The following is a 23,775-nucleotide window of genomic DNA, read 5'->3' on the forward strand; positions in this document are numbered from 1 at the left end:
AATTTCTTTCTTTCATTATAGGCTATATATAGGAGGGGATCAGTTAAATAGGAAGGAGAGGGGGACAGGGCAGGGGAGAAAAGGGGGTAATAGTGGCATGTGTAGAGTGAGGGTGAATTGAAGAGCGGGAGCAGGAGGGTTGGAACAAACAGCCCACCAGCACAGGGCTGAGAAAGCCAGAAAATTCTAAAATGTTGACAGGACTCTCCAGAGGCCCAAAGGTTTCTGCTTTGGCTACTGGCCAAAGTCTCTGGCCGGCTGAACTCTCTGGCTGGCTCCTCTCATCAGTTTCCTCCCCAAAGCCATGTGGTAAAGGAGGAAGGGGAAACACCTATTGTATCCTCGTGCTTCCCGGGGGTACGTCCCATGCATAGTGCTGGGGTGAGAGGTGGCCTTGGATGCATCCTATATTAGTCTCCTCCTCCCAGTGCAGCAGTCCTGGTCAGAGGGGGCAGCACAGTAGGAGGCAACAAAGCAGAAGTGGCAGCAGGGGCTGAGGTGAGAGACAGGTACCAAAGCAGCATTCACCCCTGCCCCCAGGGGCTGGAGGTGAACCCACCTGAATGGACCCCAGGACTCTGGCGTTTGGCTAACCTCTGACAACAAACCATGAGGGGGTGTAGTGGAGGGAAGAGGGGAGCGGCGTCTTAAAGGGACATTTTTCCACTGGACTTTCACACCAGCACACAGGAAATGGAGGTGAAGGACAACTGTCCAGGTACTGTGAGGTGGACATTTTAATTATTATTTGCATCTTCTGAGTCCCCGTTGCTGTGTTTCCCCCCACGCATGCAGTGTTCCCTACTGCCATTGTGTTATACACGCTCGCGGCATGCAAGCAGGGAACTAGTGCCTATTAAGGGTGCCCAGTGGAGGTGTTCTGTTTTCACAGGTTCCCACGAGGGAGCTCGAGCCAGTTTTGTGTTGTAAATCTAAGAAGAACCCCCTAGATATTGAATCTGGCCCTCGTTGCTCCTGAGAACGCCTGACAAAAGGGTTTCTGATTTAAAACACAGGGTGGACTGAGCACTTTAAGGGGGAGCTGGTCCAGCCCAGCTGTGCCTTATTAACAGCCTTATGGAGGCTGATAGTGTGTGGCTGTCTCTATAAAGAGCCCATGGGGAAATGGAAGCGCTTCCAGGAAGTTGTCACAGGTTCTTGTAGGCTGAAGAGGTTTGTTGTAGAAAGAAAATGAACTATACCCAGTTCCAGAAAGGAGGAATAGAGAGAGGACTCCTGATTAAAGGGGGAGGGTAAAAGAAGACCTGCACTAAACCGAGCTCCAGAAAGGAAGGTTTAGGGCTCATGACAAAGGGGAGAGGAGACGACAGAGAAAGAAAGCACTGAACTGTAGTAAGCTGAGCCCTGGGAAGGAGGGCTGGGATCTCTCGAATCAAACTGGGAGAAAGTTCGTGAATTTAAGTTGGGACCTGGAGGGATGAACTCCTGATTCAAGGAGAAACACTAAACTGAGTCTAGCTCTGTAAAGGAGGCCTCTTGATTCAAGGAGAGAGACACCTAATAGGGATTGGGCCTGGAGGGCCAGTGTGTGCAAGGACAAAAGAAATTGAAAGGCAGACAGGAAGTGCTTTAACTACTGTGGGACTGTGATGTGGAGTTTTGAGTCCAAAGGGAAACCGAGGCAGGGTGCTGAATCACAACCTCTGGCCTTGATGCGGTGCTCAGGTGGCAGTTGCTCTGTTACAGCCCCCTAATCCTATTGATTTCAGTTGGGTGTAAATTGGTGTTATATATGACCTACTGTATATATATCTTTCTAGGTATGTGTTAAAACCTTGGCTGTGAATCCAAATTCCTGATCTGGATCTAGGCTCTGCTTTCTATTCGCAGCTCAATGTTCCCTCTGCAATGGACTCAACTTGTACATTTCATCTCTCACACTACTTTTTCATTTGCCTTTCTTCTTTCTGCTTCATTTATTCACAGTGCAATGAGATTTGAATTTCTGTCAGACTTCTGCACCTGTGTTACTGAAGAGTGCTCAAAACAATGTACTTCCCATTTACTGCAAAACAAGCTTGTTATGGGCTGTCAGAGCTTTAGATGCTGAACAATTGAAAAGCAATAGTTCAAAAGCTATCTGAATTCTAGTTTGGTCTCTTGCTTCTCCGGCCAGTGGGGACTGGAAATAGTGTACAGGTGACATCTTTTCATCTCTGAAGAAGAGTTTCGGATAAATATTCCAAAGGTGCACGAGTTCAGTCTGGATTTGGTAAGAACCCAAATGTATAAATGCTTATCCAAACTAACAGCCCGCTGGAGCTTTGTGTCTCCAAAATCACATGTGACAACTTAAGCTAACGAAGCTTTCTCAGAAGAATATTTCTTTTGTCTGGTAATTGAAAACATGAGTAGGTGTTCTTGCAGTACTTCAGTTTAAAGTTTGGGCACAGGCTATGTTTGGTTTTCTGCAATGCACATTCTAAAGAGACTTCAAGAGCTAAATGTAACCTTTGTCTCTACCAATCCAAATATCAAGTCCTTTCCCACTGATTGAAATGCTCTCTCCTCTGCAAATGGCAGGTGGTAGACTATATTTGCTCATCCTCTCTACAGGTTCCTCAAAGACAACAAGTTGGTCTATTCTGCAAAACCTGCTCAACAGCCTTCCTGTTTTCTTGCTCCAGACTTTTAGTGAGAGTAAACTGCTCACAGGTAGGGGGTAAGGTCTAGCAGAGATGACCCTGGCTCTGTGTCCCCACAAAAGGAGATGGAGGAGGAGAAGGCGGCATGGAAGGAGGGAGAGATGTTGCTGAAGCATGCTCTCGCTTCCCCTTCCAAGAGGACATCTACAGTATATTTGGTTCTTTCCTCCCCCTGCCCTCACTTCCCAAGAATCAAACCGGCATTGGTTACTCCATGGTTCTGTCAGAGCCCCTTGAACATAAGTATTGTGGAATGCTATGTCCTATCAATCCCCAGCTTCCAGACTACCCCTTGAACTGATTGGCAGCCAAGTGAAAGATGGAGTATCCTGAAGGCTGCTCTGAATTATAATGGAGACAGGCATTGTCCCTGGTCCCAGAATAAGGGGATTGTAAGGTTGACCTGAAATCATGTTTGTCCCACATCTGTGGTCCTGCAGTGAGTGCAGCCCAACCGTGCCCCAGAATCTGCCCCAGAATATATTTGTTGATACACTGTATAGCTTAAAATACAAAGATTCAAGGTCTACATTAAATAAAGCAGTAATGCCATGCCTTTGATCCTGCAAGTTGCTGTGCCTGGACATAGCCCTATGCTCATGTGGCGGTTCTGAAGTCAGTGGGGCCTTGTGCTGGTGCAATCTGCACAGAGCAGCTTGCAGGATTAGAACCCATGTAATTAGCACATATAATAATATCAAATGGATGTTGTAATAACTGGGCCTACAATACTACCCTCTCAAGTGTGAGCCCGACTGTAAAGATTGAGTGAAAGTTTATAAAATGTCACTGTCATAAATATAAAGGGAAGGTAAACACCTTTAAAATCCCTCCTGGCCAGAGGAAAAATCCTTTCACCCGTAAAGGGTTAAGAAGCTAGGATAACCTCGCTGGCACCTGACCAAAATGACCAATGAGGAGACAAGATACTTTCAAAAGCTGGGAGGAGGGAGAAAAACAAAGGGTCTGGGTCTGTCTGTGTGATGCTTTTTCCGGGGACAGAACAGGAATGGAGTCTTAGAATTTAGTAAGTAATCTAGCTAGATATGCGTTAGATTATGATTTCTTTAAATGGCTGAGAAAATAAGCTGTGCTGAATAGAATGGATATTCCTGTCTGTGTGTCTTTTTGTAACTTAAGGTTTTGCCTAGAGGGATTCTCTATGTTTTGAATCTAATTACCCTGTAAGGTATTTACCATCCTGATTTTAGAGAGGTGATTCTTTTTTTACTTTTTACTTCTATTAAAATCCTTCTTTTCAGAAACTGAATGATTTTTCATTGTTCTTAAGATCCCAGGGTTTGGGTCAGTGGTCACCTATGCAAATTGGTGAGGATTTTTACCAAATCTTCCCCAGGAAGTGGGGTGCAAGGGTTGGGAGGATTTTTGGGGGAAAGACGTTTCCAAACAACGCTTTCCTAATAAAAATAAACCCAGATAAACGTTTGGTGGTGGCAGTGGAAGTCCAAGGGCAAAGGGTAAAATAGTTTGTACCTTGGGGAAGTTTTAACCTAAGCTGGTAAAGGAAGCTTAGGAGGTTTTCATTCAGGTCCCCACATCTGTACCCTAGAGTTCAGAGTGGGGAAGGAACCTTGACAGTCACAATAACCTATCCTAATAAATATTGATGGGAAAAGGTGACTGAATTGGTCCAAACAAAAAGGCCTGCTGATATAACTCAAGGATTCTACTAAGATCATGCTTGGTGAAGAAGAACAACGTGAGACTAGAAATCCATTAACCAAAATTGATGTGTTTGAAATTAGGCCTAATTGGTAGACAAAATAATAAGAGGGTGGGATTTTCCATCTACCATTTCCTTTTAGAATCTTTAAAAAAGGAGAGAGCGAGACTTGGGAGAAAGCTGGCTAATGTGCCACTGGCTGGCTGGCTGACTGACAGAAGGAGAAGGCATGAGCTTCAGCATCATCGCTGCCATGCCCCACTCTCTCCTGGGACACTGAACACTCTTCATCGTAATCTCAAAGAGTAAATGCAATACTGTAAGAAGCCTGATGCTGGTAGAAGTTTGCCAGGTCTCAGAGTGCTTGATAAGATTGTGTGTCGTGCCTGTGGTTTTCTAGCAGCAAGGTTGAAAGTGAGAGTCAAAGAGACAGAAGCTGCATTTTCTGTCTTTGCTGTTCTTTTCTCTCCCCCATACTTTTATATGTGTTCATCTTGTTTTGCCTTAAAGGAAGGAGGCTCAGACTTTAACAACAGCTCCAGCTCCTCTCAACTAACTTCTTTTCTTTTCCCCCAAAGGACAGTTACTACCATCTTTAAAGCTATCTAAGACACAGTCAAACAAGGTTTTTTTCCATCTAAAGACTCTCTCTCCAGCTAAAAAGAAAGGGAACAAGTGACGCTGTTAAAATGAAAGTCTTACTTTTCATACGCTTTAATTGTTTTTCCTGCTTTTTCTCTGTCATGAATAAAAGATTAAAAGGATTTTTAATGGGGTTTGCCATGGTACTAAGCAGCCTGAACCTGGTTTAACATTGTTTAATGTTGGATAGTTTCAGGGTCATGTTAGCACCTGTGACTCTTGGGCTTATATATTCCATCTAAATTAATACAACATAGATCAAATACTCCAGTTCTGTTCTTGAAAAATAATCTTCCATTTCACCAATATATGACACTTGGAAAGTGTATAAATTTCTGGCAAAACTAATTTTAGCCTGGGATTGTGTTATTTTTGAAATCTTGACTACAGATTTAGGATGGGATTTTCAAGACTGCTCCATGCTGGTTTAGCTCACTAGGCGCAGCAATCCGAGTCTTAATCAAATCAGCAGTGTAACAGTGCTGGGTAGCAGCTGAAGTCTGTTGGGATGACAGTGAGTGACAAAGGCTTATATGGCTATGAGGTAGCTGGCAGGATTGTTTCACTGTTCATTTCTAGACTTTTTAACCATAGGTGCTGGAACTACGGGTGAGGGAGTGCTGAAGCATCCTCTGGCTTAAAGTGGTTTCAGTTATATACAGGGTTTACAGTTTGGTTCAATGGCTTTCAGCACCCTCATTATAAAAAATTGTTCCAGCACCCATTTTTAACGTTCTGTTAAAGACAGTAATATTGTGTTAGGGTATAATCTGTATTGCAGTGAAATACACTTTCAACCTTCACTCAGGCGTCATTAAAGTTTTGTTTGGGAACATATATGCCTACTATTGATGTCATGGAAGGTAACAAACAAACAAAAAATGTTTCTTGCTAACTCCCAACTCTAGCAGAATTCCAAGTAAAATTATTTTATGCTCCTTTCTCAAGATACCATCAGGTCTGTCTACTAATCTGTCACTCCCATCTTAGGGACAGCTTCTCTTGTCATCTCATCACCAGTTGTCCTCTTATCTTCGTTTTGCTTGCTGTTGTCCTCCAGATCCATTTAAACATATCTCATCCTCTGTAATGGTTTTCCTTTGAGCTTTACATAGTTTGTTTAGCTGAGACTCTTTGTTGTTCAAAATATTTTGGTCAGTCTCTCTAGCCAAACATCAGAGGTCACATTGATGCTTGGCCTAAGCATCACAATAGAGTTTCACCCTAGCATAGCAGCTGTTAATTTGAACCTTTACCAGCTGCATTTCTGCACTTATCATAGACTATCTGATGCAGTTTCATAACATGTTTAATAGGTGGTGGTGCGGGGGAAGCAAGCTAGTGCAGAAAAAGTAAAGGTCAGTCAAATGTACAAATTTGGTTAGAAAAAGGTCAGCCATTTAAAAAGGTCAAAGAAGGCAGACTGAGGGGTAATTTGCCCTCAAAATCCTTAATGTATTGTGACAGGGTAAGGCCAGATGGCTACAGGAGAGTGATAGAAGGCAGATATATTAGCCCCAGGTTAAGTAGGTCCCTTTTCCCTGGGTAAGGTAACAGGGAAGGTTCCAGAACATTCAGGAACTTTCTGGAAACAATTAAGGCAGACAGGCTGATAAGAACACCTGCAGCCAATCAAGAATCTGCTAGAATCAATTAAGACAGGCAGGCTAATCAGGGCACCTGGGTTTAAAAAGGAGCTCACTTCAGTTTGTGGTGTGCGAGGAGCTGGGAGCAAGAGGTGCAAGAAGCTGAGAGTGAGAAGGCGTACTACTGGAAGACTGAGAAGTACAAGCATTCTCAGACATCAGGAGGAAGGTTTTTTCGTGAGAATAAAGAAGGTGTTGGGAGGAGGCCATGGGGAAGTAGTCCAGGGAGTTGTAGCTGTTACAGGAGCCACAGTAAACAGCTGGTAACTCATTCACCTGCAGCAAGTGATGCCCCGCAAGGGCAGCTAATGGCTCTTGTCTCAGACCTTCCCAGAGGCATTGAACAGCAAGTGACACGCACCCTGCATGTAGACAGCTGTGATGCACAGGTCCCTGGACTGGAACCCGGAGTAGAGGGCAGGCCCAGGTTCCCCCCATTCCTCCATCCCCACAACTCCCTACTTGATACCGGAGGAGTTGACCTGGACTGTGGGTTCCACCAGCGGGGAAGGTTTCTGGCCTGTTCCCTGATCCACTAGGTGGATCAGCAGAGACTGTGGGGATTGTTCTTCTTCCTTTTCCTCATGCTGGCCAGTGATGAGGCTAACTGAGTGAATGGCAGATTTGAGCCATGAAAGTGGCCAAACTGTGGGCTGCCATGAACCTCTGAGGTGAGCAAATCCGCCAGTAAGCGCAGGACCCACCAAGGCAGCAGAGAAACTTTGTCACAGTATCTATCTACAAATGAAAGCTCTAGGGTGATGGGGTTGTGCTCTTGGACGCATTCTTGCTGGAGTCAATCTTCATAACCCTGTTCTATTTATCTTGCCTTTTGAAGAGAGCTAACCTTCTTGTGAGAGAAATTTTTTGTGTGAATATCACCACATAGGTATATCATCATAATGACCTTGCAGGGCAAAGTGTGGCACATCTCTCTCACAGGAACTGGTTTAAAAAACAAAGAGAGGAGACAGCTTGTGCCTCCCTTATTCTGGGGCAGCTGTGGGCTAGGCTGCTGCTTGGTCCAGCTGTAGAGGAATGAGGGCTGTACTACAGTGCTACCCTGCTGCAGTGAGTCATGGTGCATCGACTTTAAGGTCAGAAGGGCTCATCATGATGATCTAGTCTGACCTCCTGCACATTGGAGGACCCAGAACCTCACCCACCCACCCAGACCCGTAACCTCTGGCTGAGTTACTCAAGTCCTCAAATAATGATTTAAAGATCTCAACTTACAGAGAATCCACCATTTATACTTGTTTAAACCTGCAAGTGACCCATGCCCAGGGTCTCCGCCAATCTAACCCAGGGGAAAATTCCTTCCCAGCCCCAAATATGGCCATCAATTAGACCCTGGGCATGTTGGCAAGACCCAGCAGCCAGACACCTGGGAAAGAATTATCTGTCATAACTCAGAACCCTCCCTATCTAGTGGCCTGTCATCAGCCATTGGAGATATTCGCTACTAGCAGTCTCAGATCAGCTACATGCCATTGTAGGCTGTATCATCATACCATCGCCCACATAATCTTTTCAAGCTCACTCTTCAAGCCAGTTAGGTTTTTTGCCCCCACTGCTCCCCTTGGAAGCCTGTTCCAGAACTTCACTCCTCTGATGGTTAGAAACCTCCATCCAATTTCAAATCTAAAGTTATTGATGGCCAGCTTATATCCATTCGGTCTTGTGTCCACATTGGTGCTTAACTTAAATAACTCCTCTCCCTCCCTGATATTTATCCCTCTGTTGTATTTATAGGGAGCAATCATATCTCCTCTCAGCCTTCTTTTGGTTACGTTAAACAAGCCAAGCACTTTGAGTCTCCTCTCCTGAGGCAGGTTTTCCATGCCTGAGATCATCCTATAGCCCTTCTCTGCACCTGCTCCAGTTTGAATTCCTCTTTCTTAAACATGAGAGACCAGAATTGCTCACAGTAGTCCAGATGAGGTCTCACCAGTGTTTTGTATAATAGTACTAACACTCTACTGGAAATACCTCGCCTGATGCATCCTAGGACTGCACTAGCTTTTCTCATGGCTGCAGCACATTGGCAGCTCATAGTCGTTTTGTAATCAGCCAACACACCCAGGTCTTTCTCCTCCTCTATCACTTCCCACTGATAGCTTCCCAGTTTATAGCAAAAATTCTTGTTGTTAGTCCCTAATGCATGACCTTGCACTTGGCACTATTAAATTTTATCCCATTTCTATTACTCCAGTCTACAAGGTCATCCAGATAATCTTGTATGATATTCTAGTCCTCCTCCATACCTCCCAATACGTCTACAAATTTTATTAGCACACACCCACTTTTTGTGCCAAATAATAAAAATGTTAATCAAGATTGGTCCCAAGACTTATCCCTGAGGAACTCCACTAGTAACCTCCCTCCAGCCTGACATTTCACCTTTTAGTGTGACCTGTTATAGTCTCCCCTTTAGCCAGTCCTTTATTCACCTTTCAGCTCTTATATTAATCCCCATATTCTCCAATTTAACTAATATTTCCCATGTGGAACTGTCAAATACCTTACTGAAAAACCAGGTAGATTAGATCTACTCTATTTCCTTTGAAGCCTTCCCTCTGTGATGACATCTTATCCCATCATGCCCTGGTTCACCCTCTGTGCTGGAGACTCCTGTGAAGGGAGCACAGAACTGGTGGAGCCAGCTGTGAACCTGATTTAAAGATTTCCTGACCAGGGATATTCCAAAGGGAGGCTTATATCTGTGCTACTTCCCCTTTCCATCAGCTTAGCTGGCACAAAGGGGCTGAAGAGTGATGCTGATTCAAGCCCAATGCTTCTACTGCTCCCTAACAGCCTTACTAAGCTACTCAGGAGTTGCCTGTTATGAGGAAAATTCACTCAAATTCACAACTGGCTCACACAAGCCTCAAGTCTTATGTCATTATTTAGTATGTGAATCACTAAACCAAGGTTAAATTATAGAATAGTTTACATAAAACCGAGTATTTAATGGCTTCCATACCACTCATTTCCAGAAACCTCCACTTTTATTTGGTATTGAGTACCCTTCATTTTGGAACTTAGTCACTGTTAAAGGTGTGTGTCATACATGTGAGTCTTGGCAGAACGATAACTAAAATACGCACTGCACCTTTTCTTTTAGTAACTTCTTTTTATTAACTCTCACTTTTTTCCTTCTCTTAGAAAAGTAATGTGTGTCTATTATTAGTGGTGGTTTCAAATGCCTCTCATAAGAAGGACAGGTTGCCAGCTTCCATAAAGGAATCTATTTTGTGACCTGCACAAAAAAATCATCACTTGACACAATCTGACGAACTATCAACCAGTGTCTAGTCTTCTGCATTTGGTTAATGTTGCACAGGAAGGTGTGGCGAGAGAACTTGCAGAGTATCTCTGTGTCTCAGGTTTTTTGACCCTTCTCAATTTTGGTACAACTCTCAGGATAGAACAGGTGATCTCCTGGCAATGGAAAATAACAGATTTCCATGCTCATATTGTTGGATCTATTGACTGCCTTGCATACAGTTGATCGCGGTATTGTTGACTTATCAGCAAATTCTAGGAGAAGGAGATACCCACTGAAGGGCAGGGCTATGTTTCTCTATCTCAGAGCAATGGGACAATTATTTTGGCTTTTTGTTTGTTTTTTTCTGTCCTGTGATTGGGTGCATGTGCCCTGCATTTGCCAAGAAGGGGTTAACTCCACCCTCAGGGCAGAGGAAACCCCACCCTCTCACCTCTGCTGGGCATGCTCCAGTTGGAGCACTAGTATAAAAGGGAGCAATTCATCTCAATCTGGGCAGACTGCCGAGGAGGGAGGATGCACATTGCAGGCTCTGGCCTGGGAGCTGTGGAAGCCCCAGCCCAAGGAAGCCAGAAGTGCCGAGACCCAGACGGATACCCAAGCACTTGCAGATGGCCAAGGATGGTTGGAGCTGCTGGGAGCTGCACAGGCTGAAAAGCCCAAAGACCCAGAGGTGCCCAGACCACTGCTTCAGGGACAGGGTAGGAAGTAGCCCGAGGGTTATTGTGCCAGGTGGCATCAGCATGTTTTGGATGGATCCCCACTGACTCAGTGGCAGGCACACTTGCCACTGCCAGGGTCCTGTGCTGGGACCCTCTACACCAGCTGCCACCCACCCCAGGTGGTGGCCCGCTTCCCCAGCTGGCCACTAGGTCAGATGACCCTAAGGGAAAGGGTGGCCTTATTGACCCAGGTCATTAGCCCTAGCGCCCCATGGGGGAGGGCAGACATATTGACTTTGGCCACCAGGTCACCCTGCCCCATGAGGAAGGGTGACTTTGGCCATTATGCCATACTTCTCTGAGGATAGGGGTAATCAGGCGGACTTAATCGCAGTGCTACTATGCCCATGACCTGCCCCAAAGGTGGACAGGGTGCACTTGCCCTGCAACTTGTCCTAGAAACTCTATTATGTTGTGTTCTGTGGGATTCCACCTTGTCCCTTTTTGTGTTCAGTGTGTATGTGGGACTGTTAGGAAGGTTCGTGACAAGTTATGGGCAATGGTATAATCGTCAGACTGAAAACATGCGTTATCTTTATCTCATCTATGCCAGTCAGTGCTGTTAAATATTTCATCCAGAGTTTGGCAGAAACTGAGATATAGATGAGAGCTGGTTGACTGAAGCTCAATCCAGGTAAAATTGAAATTATTCTGGTTGGACATCTTCCCCTTTAGGTTAAGGTGTGTGCTCATTGTTTGTTGCAAAATTTTGCAGTCTGCGACTACAGCTGGATCCCCAGCTGCTGTTAGACAACCCTATTGCTGCTCTGATGGAGAAGCTTTTTAAAATTTTTTATTTTAATCTACATTAGTCCAAGTGGTGTTTCAGACCATGCATAAGAGATACCAGTGCTCCATGGTCTGCACTGCCTGCCCATTGGAGTTGAAGTTGTTTGTTTTGATTTCCAAAGCCTTAAATAGCACAGGGCTTGCTTATTTGAGAGTGTGCCATGCTGCAACAGCTGCAGTCAGCAGAGGGGCTGGAGACCTCTTGGTTTAAAAGACAAGAAATTGCTGGCAGGGGTATTCTCCATTCTCAACTTCGTAATTCACTATCTCCTTGGTTTGAAATAGCTCAGATCTATTGATCTATAGGTCACAATGCAAAGCCCATTTCTTTTTTCTCAGGCTTTTGGGGAGGAAGGAGTGCAAATTTTGTTAGAAGAACTAATACTTGGGGCTAAGGTGACCTTTTTGACTCTCTTTTTGTTTTGTTTTTTGCTACTTTTAGGGAGGCTGTTCGATCTATTTTTTTTTTTTGGTACTAGTATGATTGTGTTTTTGATAAATAAAAGCACCTAGAGTACTGGTACATTCTTTTTCATTGCATTGTATAACTACAAATAAATAATATATTTATTCATTGATATCATATTGAGAGTAGAGCTGGTCAAAATTTTTTGTCCAAAACATTTTTCACTGAAAAATGCATTTTCAACTAAAACACGTGATTTAAATGTTTCTATGCACCTTTTTCCACAAAATCTAAGGCCTTAATTCTGCAGTGAGCTCCCTACAATTGGACTGCTGAGCCCATGTGGAGTTCACTACAAGATTAGGGTCTACATTTGGGGTGCAAAACTGTCTGACAAGTCTCCCTTGCTAATAATACAACTTTTTATGTAAATTTCAAATGGGATTTTCTAGGTCAAAGTCAGCCTTGTTTTCTACCAGGCTACACAGAATCTTTCATTCAAAATAATATGAGATTTTATGTGCCAAATAAGACAACAGAGGGAGACAAATAGTCTCATAAATGTAACACACACTGCATCAAAATGGACAACAAAAAGTCAAAATGATAATTATGTAAATCTCCTTGCCAGCGTACAGCATATTTGTTTTTTTTTTTCTTTTCTGACTGAGAGTGGCATAAAAATAAGACATTTCCATCCCCAAAATAATTTAAAACAGAGACATATTTTCAGAAATGTGGGGTAAATTTGAGAGTTATAACATTTGGTTGTTCCTAGGGTAAAATATTTTCCCTTTATTTTAAAAGTGTTTTCTGTTCACATACGCTTATTTTTCACTTGAAATGTCTATTCTTGAAGCATCACTTGAATTAGGAATTTTCATCATCTTGTAATACAAATCTTTTCACAACAAATTACACTGCTGGTCAGTTTTGTCAACTGTTTAGTGATATCCCAGCCCTCCAATGTAATTCCAAGACCTTGTACACAGTATAGACTAGGCAAAAACTGCCGGAAGAATAGAATATTTGCTCAACTGAAAATGCTGAATTAGCACTATGACGGGTTAGACCCTCCCCTGATGGGATGCCACCTGATGTACTGGGATTTCACTGAGCCTGCCTGCTCCACTAACCTGGGCTCCCTCTCCCTGTTTTGCTGAATTAGGCTCTCTGGCAGCACACACACACAGGTAGGGATGCACCCACTGTAGAACCACACAGAGTCTGCAAACAGCTCTCTATGAGAAGACTCAGCTAGGAGATCACCCAGCACTCAACTGCAGCTCCCTCTGGAAAGTACACCCAGAATAACATTGTCTTGCGCTGTAGAGAAATCTAACCAATGTAAGCTCATAAATTTGCCCCCTCCCTCAATGTGGAGGAAGATATGTACAACTTCTCGGGCCCCCCCCACCCCACAGTGATAAATTGCACAAAATGGGTTTAATAATAAACAAAACCAAGTTTATTAACTATAAAAGGCAGATTTTAAGTGATTATAAGGGATAGCAAACCGAACAAGGCAGATTACTAAGCAAATAAAACAAAACACGCATACTAAGCTTAAGATCTTAAAGAGACGGATTTCAAGAAGTAATTTTTCACCCTAATTGTTGTTTTAGGCAAGTTGCAGAGTTTCTGTAGCTTAGAGTTCCAGTTATTTCTCTTTGCAGACTCGACTCCTGTCTTAGTCTGGCCTCAGCCCTTGCCTTTCCCACAGCTTAGTTCCTTTGTCTCTTCAGGTAATTTCAGCAGTCTTTCTTCTTGGGCAGGAAGGCAATGAAGAAGAGTCCTGTTTGCCTTACTCCCAGCCTTAAATAAGGCTATGTCTACACTACCAGGTAAATTGATCTACACTACGCAACTCCAGCTACATGAATAACGTAGCTGGAGTCGATGTACCTTAGGTCTACACCATGGGGGGGTCAACTGGAGAAACTCTCCCATCGACTTACCTTACTCTTCCCATCAGGGGTAGAGTACAGGGGTTGACTGGAGAGTGATCTGCAGTTGATTTGGCTGGTCTTCACAAGACCCGCTAAATCGACCGCCGGAGGATCGATCTCAGATCTTCGATCCCGGCTCTGGTGTAGACATAGCCCAAGATTTATATAAGGCGGGAAGCCTTTGTTTCCAGTCTTGACCTCCCCCTCCTTTTAGTGGAAAATTACTAGAAGTCCAAGATGGTCTTTAGGGCCAGGTGACAGGACCACCTGACCTAGCAGTGTCATGACTACTTCCAGGTTTCAGAGCAGCAGCCGTGTTAGTCTGTATCCGCAAAAAGAAAAGGAGTACTTGTGGCACCTTAGAGACTAACAAATCAGTACCTGGAAGTCACCTACTACAGGACAGGCCCAACAAAGAAAATAACAGAACACCACTAGCCGTCACCTTCAGCCCCCAACTAAAACCTCTCCAGCGTATCATCAAGGATCTACAACCTATCCTGAAGGACGACCCATCACTCTCACAGATCTTGGGAGACAGGCCGGTCCTTGCTTACAGACAGCCCCCCAACCTGAAGCAAATACTCACCAGCAACCACACACCACACAACAGAACCACCAACCCAGGAACCTATCCTTGCAACAAAGCCCGTTGCCAACTGTGTCCACATATCTATTCAGGGGACACCATCATAGAGCCTAATCACATCAGCCACACTATCAGAGGCTCGTTCACCTGCACATCTACCAATGTGATATGTGCCAGCAATGCCCCTCTGCCATGTACACTGGCCAAACCGGACAGTCTCTACGTTAATTAATATAGTATATGTAACCCCTTTGGGGGTTAGAGAGCATGGCCCCTTTAAATCTTTTTCTTGAGGGGGGAGAAAGGAGGGGAAACTCCAGGGTGTGGCTCTGGAGCTCCAGAGAGAGAAGGGCTCCAGCCCGCAGGCCCTGACAAAGTCAAGCAGTGGAGAACCTGCCTGAAGCCTGGGAAGGACAGGGTGGCCGACTGGGGACACCCCAGGAGAGGAGCCAGGAGGAGCACTGTGCCAGGGAGAAATCGTCCGAGAAGGAGTGGCTGGAGCTGAACCCAGTATCACTGCTGCCCAGAGCTGCATGGGGCTGTGAGTACTGGGGCTTGTGACTCTGCATTGGGAATAAGGAAGGAGACTGCTACCTAGTTAAGTGGGGAGGTGGTTGCTCTGTGTGGCTTTGCAGAGAGCGGCAGAAGAGGGCACCATAGGGGTTTGTTGGGGATAGTTTACTGGCACTGAAGATGACCAGGAGCATCCAAGACTCACCACTGGACTGGACTGGAACAGAGCTCAGGACTCCTGAACTCTGTGTGTAGAAACATTGCTCGGTGTCTGCCCTTTCAGACTGTGCTACCACTGGGCCTGTGGGTTTTATGTGGTTTGCAACCCTGTTTTATCGAGCCCCCCCACCCCACCTCATATTTCTCCTTGTTGTTTTTCTCCTCTCATCCCTCTGTAAATAAATATTTCCCTTTCTTATATTCATTGTACTTTTCTGGTGGGTGTGTGTGTTCACTCTGGGAGGTTTGGAACAGGTGCCCCTGGAGTGGAAGGGATTTTTCCTGCTGCATTCCTGCGGGCACCTTCTCTTGGCCAGAGCTGCCTGCAGAGCAGACTCCATCTTGGCCATGAGGGCCATAAAGTTATATATAGTATCACAATAAGATAACATACCCAACAAACCAACATCTTCATTTTTTACTTTCTTCCTCTAACAAAACAAGGAGCATCACTGGGAAGAGCTTTGTTAGTACAATGTTTAAACAGAGAAGATAAACCAACACCACCCATGAAATTGAGAAGCAATGGGTTACACACTATTGGTTCTCTGTCCCATTGCACATCTGCCGTTTGGCACATATTGCAGAACCTGTTCAGTAGTCTTTATTTATACTGTGCATGTTCAAGGGAGCCAAGTTCACTTTCTGGAAATCTTAACTTTGATATTCTTCACTTTAGTACACTGTTTTCAACCGTAATTTTACTTTTAAGAATTTTCTTTTCCCTTTCAAGTCATATAAAGTACTGTATAGTTTTTAACTTTGCCCATTTTGGACTTGAAAGCTCATTTGAACTGTACCTTAATTTCATCTTTAAAGCACAATATCTTTATTTATACAATTATTTAACATAATAGGAAAAAGATACACTCAGTAGTCAGTGCACGTAATTCAGACTTCAATGTGCAAAGGAAAGGGTCCAAAGTCTGCAAAAGGCAAAACAAAATGGTAGTATAAAATTGTCCCATGGTAAATGCTCTAGTATCTGTTTAACTAACTAACATATTAATATTGTTGCAATAAAACTTGCCTGACAGGATCAGCAAAAAGAGGTTACCTACTGATGAAAGTGTGTGTTAGTTTGCTTGCTTTTGGAAAAGAACAAGATCTGGTATTAAAATCACAAATACTGTTTCAACACTTATCCAGGGTAACGTACAACATTCATGCAAAAACATCAAATGAGCTGTGGAATTTTCCTCTCACGCTGCTGTGAATGGAGTCACAGAGGGACTTGATGAGACAGGAAATTGTATCTCTGTAACCTAACAAACAATTGCTATTTTTTTAACCTGTCCCAGAAACCTGCAGGGGATGTTTGTTTTATTTATTTTCAAATGATTAATCCATTTTAGAGCTCCATTATTTGAGAGTGAGACCTTCCATCAGTTGTGCCATTTCTTTGGTAATATTTTGAGCTAGATTGTGGCCTGTCCTGCATGCCAGCACAAGAGAGTAGAGGAGTCATGTGCCATGGAATTGCATCACCACTTTCTGCATACAGAAAGAACAGGTTTGGGGAGGAGACTGGGACTGGGTGCTTGTAGGGGGGAGAGGAGACAGATCACATGAAGAGCAGAGCTGAAGAAACGGGGCCTGGCTGAGCAAGGAGACATGTATTGGGTGTGAAGGGGGGATGGGATTGTGAGTTGGAGGATTCAGACAGTGAGCTCAGAGAGGGAGACTGGGAGTGGCTAAGCAAGAAGATCTGAGCCTGGATGAAAAGTCTGAGGAGTAGAGAATGGGACTAGGCCCAGGAGCCAGAAGTGGAGAAAAGACAACACTGGGACAAGGACAGTTTGCAGGGGCTAGGACAGAAGGGATCAAGTTGGGCGGCATCCCACAGAAGAGTCTGTGCTCACTAGGGAAAATGCGCCTTCAGAGTCTGGAATGGAATTTACATTTCATGAGTCTTAACTCATTCCTCTGCTGTCAGCACATATCTGTGAACCCAGGTGGTAAAGTGCTTTTCTCATCTCCCTCTAGTGCTGGCCCACATACAGGATGACAACCAACGACGGATATCAGTTATTCCATTAGCTCAAAAGTTCAGAATTCTGTGTAGTGGATCTAAAGGTTTCATCCCTGCTGATAACCATGTGGATGTCAATATAATGCCACAGTATGGAACTTTTTTTTTCTTCTCAGTTTGATTTTTAAAACCTAGGAAATTATTCAAACAACAGTAAGAGAACACTAAGGCTGCAAAGTCAAATACTCAAATACAGTCTTTAAATACATGATCATACGCTATTTTTTCCCACAGAACCCTTGCCTCATTCAGTACATAGAACTGACTTGCTCTGGAGATGAATCAGGGATGTATAGTGAAGAAGGCTGGTGCCTGTAGGCCCCTTGGTTCATTTTTTGGCCAAAGTTGGAAGATGCGTATGATTTGCAGGACTGGGATAGTCCCCCCAAGACTAAAGGTCCACCCCTTGAACTAAAAGAGAGGAAACACTAAGCCTAGACCACAACAGAGTCCTGGGGACAATGAAGGAGAAAACAGTAATGGAAGTGTGGTCAAAGGTAAAAAAGGAGAGTCAGGGATGGACACCAAAAGAGAATCCCGGACAGCAACCACCACTCTTCAGAGGCATCTAAAGAGTCAATGGACATTGCCCAAAGGAAATCTGTCTTGGAGGTGTTATGGAATGAGGGAGTAGAAATAGGCCCCACGATTGCAGAGTACTCCGCTGTTCAGCTTCCTCCTCCATCTTGGCCAGCATCAGGAGGAGGTAGATGAGGGGGTGCTGTGTCTTTGTGGGATCACAGAGGACGTTGGAAGGTTTGTACTATTGGAAACACATAGATCCTATCTCTCCCAAAACTAAAAGCCCTCCCCGTCAACTATGAGAGGAACCACTAAATCCAGGCTTCAGCTGATTATGCAGGACAACAAAGGAGAAAACAGGGGTGGGAGTGAGATCAAGGCTGAAAATCAATGAATCGGAAAGAGAACCACGAACAGCACCCACTGCTCTTTAAAGGAGTTCAAGGGTATATCTACACTGCAATTAGACAACACAGCTGGCCCATGCCAGCTGACTCAAGCTCACAGGGCTTGGGCTAAGGATCTGTTTAATAACGGTGTACACATTTGGACTCAGGCTGCGGCCTGAGCTCTGTGACCCTCCCATCTCGCAGCGTCCTAGAGTCTGGTTGCCAGCCAGAGTTTGAACACCTACACCACAATTAAACAGTCCCCTAGTGTGAGCCCCATGAGTCTGAACCAGCTGGCACGAGCCAGCCCCAGGTGTCTAACTGCAGTGTAGACATAACCCAAGGAGTCAGTGGCCATTGCTCAAAGGAACGCTGCCAGGAGACACGAGTGGACCTTGGTCCATCCTGCACTTTGCTGCACATTGGGCTACCCACATTTGCCATCCTTGCCTGTCAACTGCCCTTCTCTTCAAATCTTCCCATTTCATGTTGAGGTGCTTGATCTCGTTCAGAACTTTTCGTTTCCATGTTATTCGTGGTCTTCCTCTATTTCTTCTTGCGTTTTCTGGCTTCCATTCAAGGGCGGTATTTGGTAAGCGTTCTTTTTCCATTTTCAGCACATGTCCCAGCCACTGATGTCATCTTTTGTAGATGATTTGTGAGAGGGTACCTTGTCCAGTAATTTTTCTAACTTCTTCATTCATCTTCCTATCTCTATATGTAATTCCCAATATTCTTCTCAGACATTTGTGATGAAATGCATCCAGATTTTGCGTATCTTTCTTGGTAAGTTGCCATGTCTCACTGCCATATGTTGTGATGGTGATAACCATTGCAACAGTTTTGTCTTGAGGGAGATGTTTTTGAGGTGCAAGATGTTTTTAAGTCTTCCAAATGCAGCGTTTGCCTTCCCGATTCTTCTTCTTCTTTCCTCGGAACTGGTACCATCTTGGCTGATGGTACTTCCAAGATACGTAAAATTGTCCACCTTCTCCAGTTTCTCTTCTTCAATTTTGATTTCTGTCCCTGTAGTCCCCATTACCATGACTTCACATTTCTTTGCATTGTATCTCAAACCTATCTTCTCCATTACTTCTTTTACTTGGTTTGTGCATTTTTGCAGTCCGTTGGCATCTTCACTGATAAAAGCAAAGTCGTCAGCAAAGTCTGGATCATATAGCCTTGAATTGTTCCATTTTAAGCCATATGTATTACTGTTGCATTGTTTTAATCCATAGTTGATGACTAGCATAAACAAAAAAGGAGACAGGACAAATCCCTGCCTTATACCTGTCTTGATGCTGAATGGCTTACTCAATCCATTTTCCATTTTAATGCAGCATTTTGAGTTGGCATAGAATGCCTCCATGATGTTGATTAATTTTATTGAAACATTGTTGAAATAGACCCCATAGTTCCAGAATACCCCTCCACCTTGTCCAGTTTTTCCCTCCTGATATGGAGGATAGCCATCTTGGCCAGTACCAGAAAGAGGTTCATGAGGAAATCTTGCACCTTTGTGGGGCCATAGATGGAGTGTGCATAGATCAGGGGGTGCAGCCAGAACCTCAATAGGCGTCTCTGAAGGAGCTGGAAGAAGGGAGACATCCTCCTGCAGGAGCCTCTCGAGGAAAGCAAGAGAAGCAGGAGGAAAGGCTGCCTATTTCCTGGAGTTTTCTGTGAAACAGGCATGAGTTTGCAGGAAGAGAAAGGATGGTCTCCTGTGGAATGCTGCTCTGGAGAATTGGATGCTATCCCTGCCTCTGCTACAGAGTTCCTATGTGATTGCAGTCAAGTCACGTAAACCAAATGTCTCACAAGTGCTCACCACTTCTGTGTTCCTCATCTTCTGGGTGTCTGACTTGCAAAAGTGCTGAGTATTCAGCTGCAACTAAAGTCACTGGGAGCTGTGCTTTGAATATATAAAGTGCTACGTAATGCTAAGTGCTCCTGAAAAATCAGACCCTAGGTGTCTCAAAGCGGACACCCCAAACTTTTGACCTTAAAGTGTCTGTACCACAGTTCCCCATCTGTAAAACGGGAATAACACTGTGCTGTGAAAATAAATTCACTATTGTGAATTTAAATTTCACTATAGTGAAAATAAAATCACTAATGTTTGTGAAGCACTCAGATACTGTAGTGACAAATATCATAAAAATGCCATAAGAAAATTAACAAATCTGTCTCCAGCACAGCATTTGAATCATGTGCAGTAAATAAGGTCACACACTGAATAATGAGGAGAAAACAAAATACTGAATAGCTGTTCATTAAGTGAACACCACCCATCCTCTGCAAGGAAGGAGGCAGGGATTCTCTGGGGAAAAAAATAGCATGTCGTGATATAATTGAGGACTGTAATATAATGCAACCCAAGTTCTGACATCTCCTAACTTTTGCATGCTTGATTTTACAACATTAATAACATTCTTTTAACTCAGGTTTTTATGTATAATAATTAATATAACTCCAATAGAGCCGTCCAGAAGAAATTATTATTCAAGTAACATCAGCTACCAACCTTAAAGATGCATGACAGGATTTTTAACACTGGTTTTCTTTGATTTGAATGGAAGTTTTGTCACTGCTTGCCACATCAGGTGAGTTTTTTCTAAAGCAAATATAGCTTATGTTATAATACAATAATAGTATTTATCTACTTGATTTACTTTTCAAATCCTTAAAATAAGCTAGGGACAAAAGGCAAGTCATAGGTGTTGAATATTAATTTTGCTTTAATAGTGGAAGAGACAAAATATGTAAACTAAGCTAACCCAGCTCTAATAAAAGATCAGACACTGACTTCCATCCCAGCTGCTAATCCCTCTTGTACTACCCCAACCAACTTCACACTCCCAGTATCCTCTATGATAAGAATCCCAACCTGCTGTGTACCAATCTCTATACTCAACACGTATCCCAACACTTCCTGTGAACTGCTGAAAGGCAAAAGAGATCAGAAAAAAAAAAGTTTGACAAGTTATGACAAAGGGCAAATTCAGTAAATACAAATTCACCTGTTACAACAGATGAACACTACTGTGGCCATACCTCTAGCATGACATTGACTGGCAAGCGGTTTGATACCTTGGAGTTCTATCATAATTGGCTCCACTTGGGTACCTCAGGCCACCCCAACTGAGGAACCATAGTGATCCCGATTGGTGTCAGTTCAAAACACTTTCTGTTGAGGTTATGCTGACATCAACTACTGGTGTATCAGAGCTGTGGTCTCACAGTCTCTTCATTGCCTGAGGAGAATTCATCCTTTCCAGAGGGAGTCTCTTTCTGTTTAAATTTTTTTTAAAATGTGTAGTTACTGAATGCTCTGGGTGAAGTTGGCAGTGCCTTGCTGACCCTTGGCTCATCTAAATGAACTCTGCTAACCTTTTCTGCTTATTTCTGGATTATTTATATATTTTTGCTCTCCCTTCTCAAAGTCAGAGGAAGCAGCACTGTGGCTTGAAGATATGCTTCCAAATGCAGTTGTAAAATATCCCTTGCAGCTAGACATGACTTCTGTCTGTTTTGATGCTGAGTGCCTCAGGACTGATTTAACTATGTGGCCTGTGTCCAGTTGTCACTGTGAGCTGTCAGATCAGAGTGAGCACCTAAAAGCTTCCCTAACCTCCCCTGATGCTTCTTTTAATTCTGACATGAAGTCAGCCAGGAAAGACTCCAACAAGCCACAGTCAGATATCTCAGCTGGGTGCTGAGATTCAGTGTTGATGGTACACACTTTGGTGTAAGTTTGGTAACCGAGCCCCTGACGCTACATTCTAATCCCTTGAGAGCAGAGGAATGAGTTGATAGACCACTTTCTTCATCTGTCTCAGTCTGGGTCATAGATTTCATCAATAATGGTCTGTGTGAGATTTTCAAAAAGCACTGAAGTGTTTCAGAGCACAAGCCCTACTGCAAATCTCATCCTTTGTCAGGACTAGCAAAAGCTGTGTTTGAAAATAGTTTCAACTCAATGTGAGCATGGTCCTCTCTCAACTCTTTTAAGCAAGTTGCATTCACCAACATGCCCAGCACAAAGCTATGTTCAAATTTGTTTACACAAACTGCGCTTGTGCCTAAGAAGAAAAGTGTTTGGACATGGAGGCTGTGATGGGGGTGAGCTCCCCACAAGGGCCCTGCAAGAACTGAATTAGGCCAGGTGGGCCCAATCAGCTAATTAGGCTGCACATAGGGGAGCTTTAGGCTGGAGGCAGCTAATTAGATAGAGGCTTACCTGTGTAGGAAGAGGTGGTGCCTATCAAGCCAGGTAGTGGGCTACAGACTAGGTAGTTGCTGAAAAAGGGCAGTCACTCCCTGAGAAGAGACAGGAGTATTTGGGGGCTGCTGGGATAGGCTCCAGCAAGGTAGACAGTACTCAGTCTCTAGGAAGAGGAAGGAGTGCTTGGGGACTGCAGGGGGATAGTCTGCAGTTCCTTCTTTGGTGGAGGGAGTTGGTACTCTCAGAGAAGGGAGATTGGGAAGCAACAGTGAGGACAGAGAGAAGAAGCCCAGAACCGCTGAGCTAAGGGTCCCTGGACTGGAACCTAGAGAAGAGGGTGGGTCTGGGTTCCCCTAACAGCCACCAAGGGCATGAGTAAGACCAGAGGCAGTGAATGAGAAGACTGCCTAGGCCTGCTGACAGACTGTACCCTGGAAGCGGGAATGCTGATTGACCTAGCCGAAGGGCTGAGTCACGAAGAGGATGCTGCAGGTCCAGGAGCAAGAGGAGCTGCAGACCAGAGTCTGAGTGACAGTGTGCAAATCACACACAAGGTGTCGGCCTTGAGAGCTAATTCCCAGAATGACTGGGAGGAGGTGCCAGACTAAGGGTGAGTGATGCACAAGAGGTCCATTGTTTTATTGTTGATGGAAAATGTTGATAGAGTATTGCAGGGCTTCAGTTCATGCTAAATAAAAACCTAATAACATTTTCTGCCAGGAACATTAGCAGGATGACATCTTTAAAAATTGACTACTCCTCTAAAAAGGTAAAGGTTGTATAGTGTGATTCTATATTCATTATAAATCATTCATTTCTTTCTATAGCAAATGTGCTCAGTTTGCAAATAATAAAAGCTCGCTTCTATCTGTACAAGTTTGTTCTGGGCTTTGATATATCATCACAAGTAACAGAAGATCTGCAGGCCTGTTAATACTCTCAGCTTCTGTTGTGCAACCCCATTCTCTTCAAATTACTCCCTCTGTGATACCTGTGCAAACCCACTTAAAAGTAACAGGGGTGTACAGAGGTTGCTGAGGGCATAATCTGAAGGCAATGGGGTTGCACAAGTGAAGTTGGCGGCATAATTTGGCCTGCAGACTTTCTGTAACTTGTTGTAAGTGTGCAACGGAAAGAAGGTCCCTTTGACTGTCAGAGCTCAGGGAGAGTTAAAACAGCTGGTAGAGAATCTTTGTAATTTAAAAAAAACAAAACAAACAAAACTGTAAATATTTTATGCGGAAGTCAGTGAATCACAGTAGATAAGGAACCTGACAAAGCTGTTTATATAGTCATTTTTTCAAGAATTACCACCACATTTAAGATCCAGCTCTGATAGCTTGTTGGACGGCCTGTAATAGGTGGATCAGCCCATAAGGCCTGGAATTTCTTTGAGCCGAAGTCACTATCGCAAGAAATCTAAGCTGTTGTTACAACTTATACCTTAACAAAAAAACCCACCAAGAATTGCAGGTAAATTAACTCTCTTTTCT

This window comes from Natator depressus, chromosome 4 (assembly GCF_965152275.1).
Source record: "Natator depressus isolate rNatDep1 chromosome 4, rNatDep2.hap1, whole genome shotgun sequence".
Taxonomy (NCBI): domain Eukaryota; kingdom Metazoa; phylum Chordata; order Testudines; family Cheloniidae; genus Natator; species Natator depressus.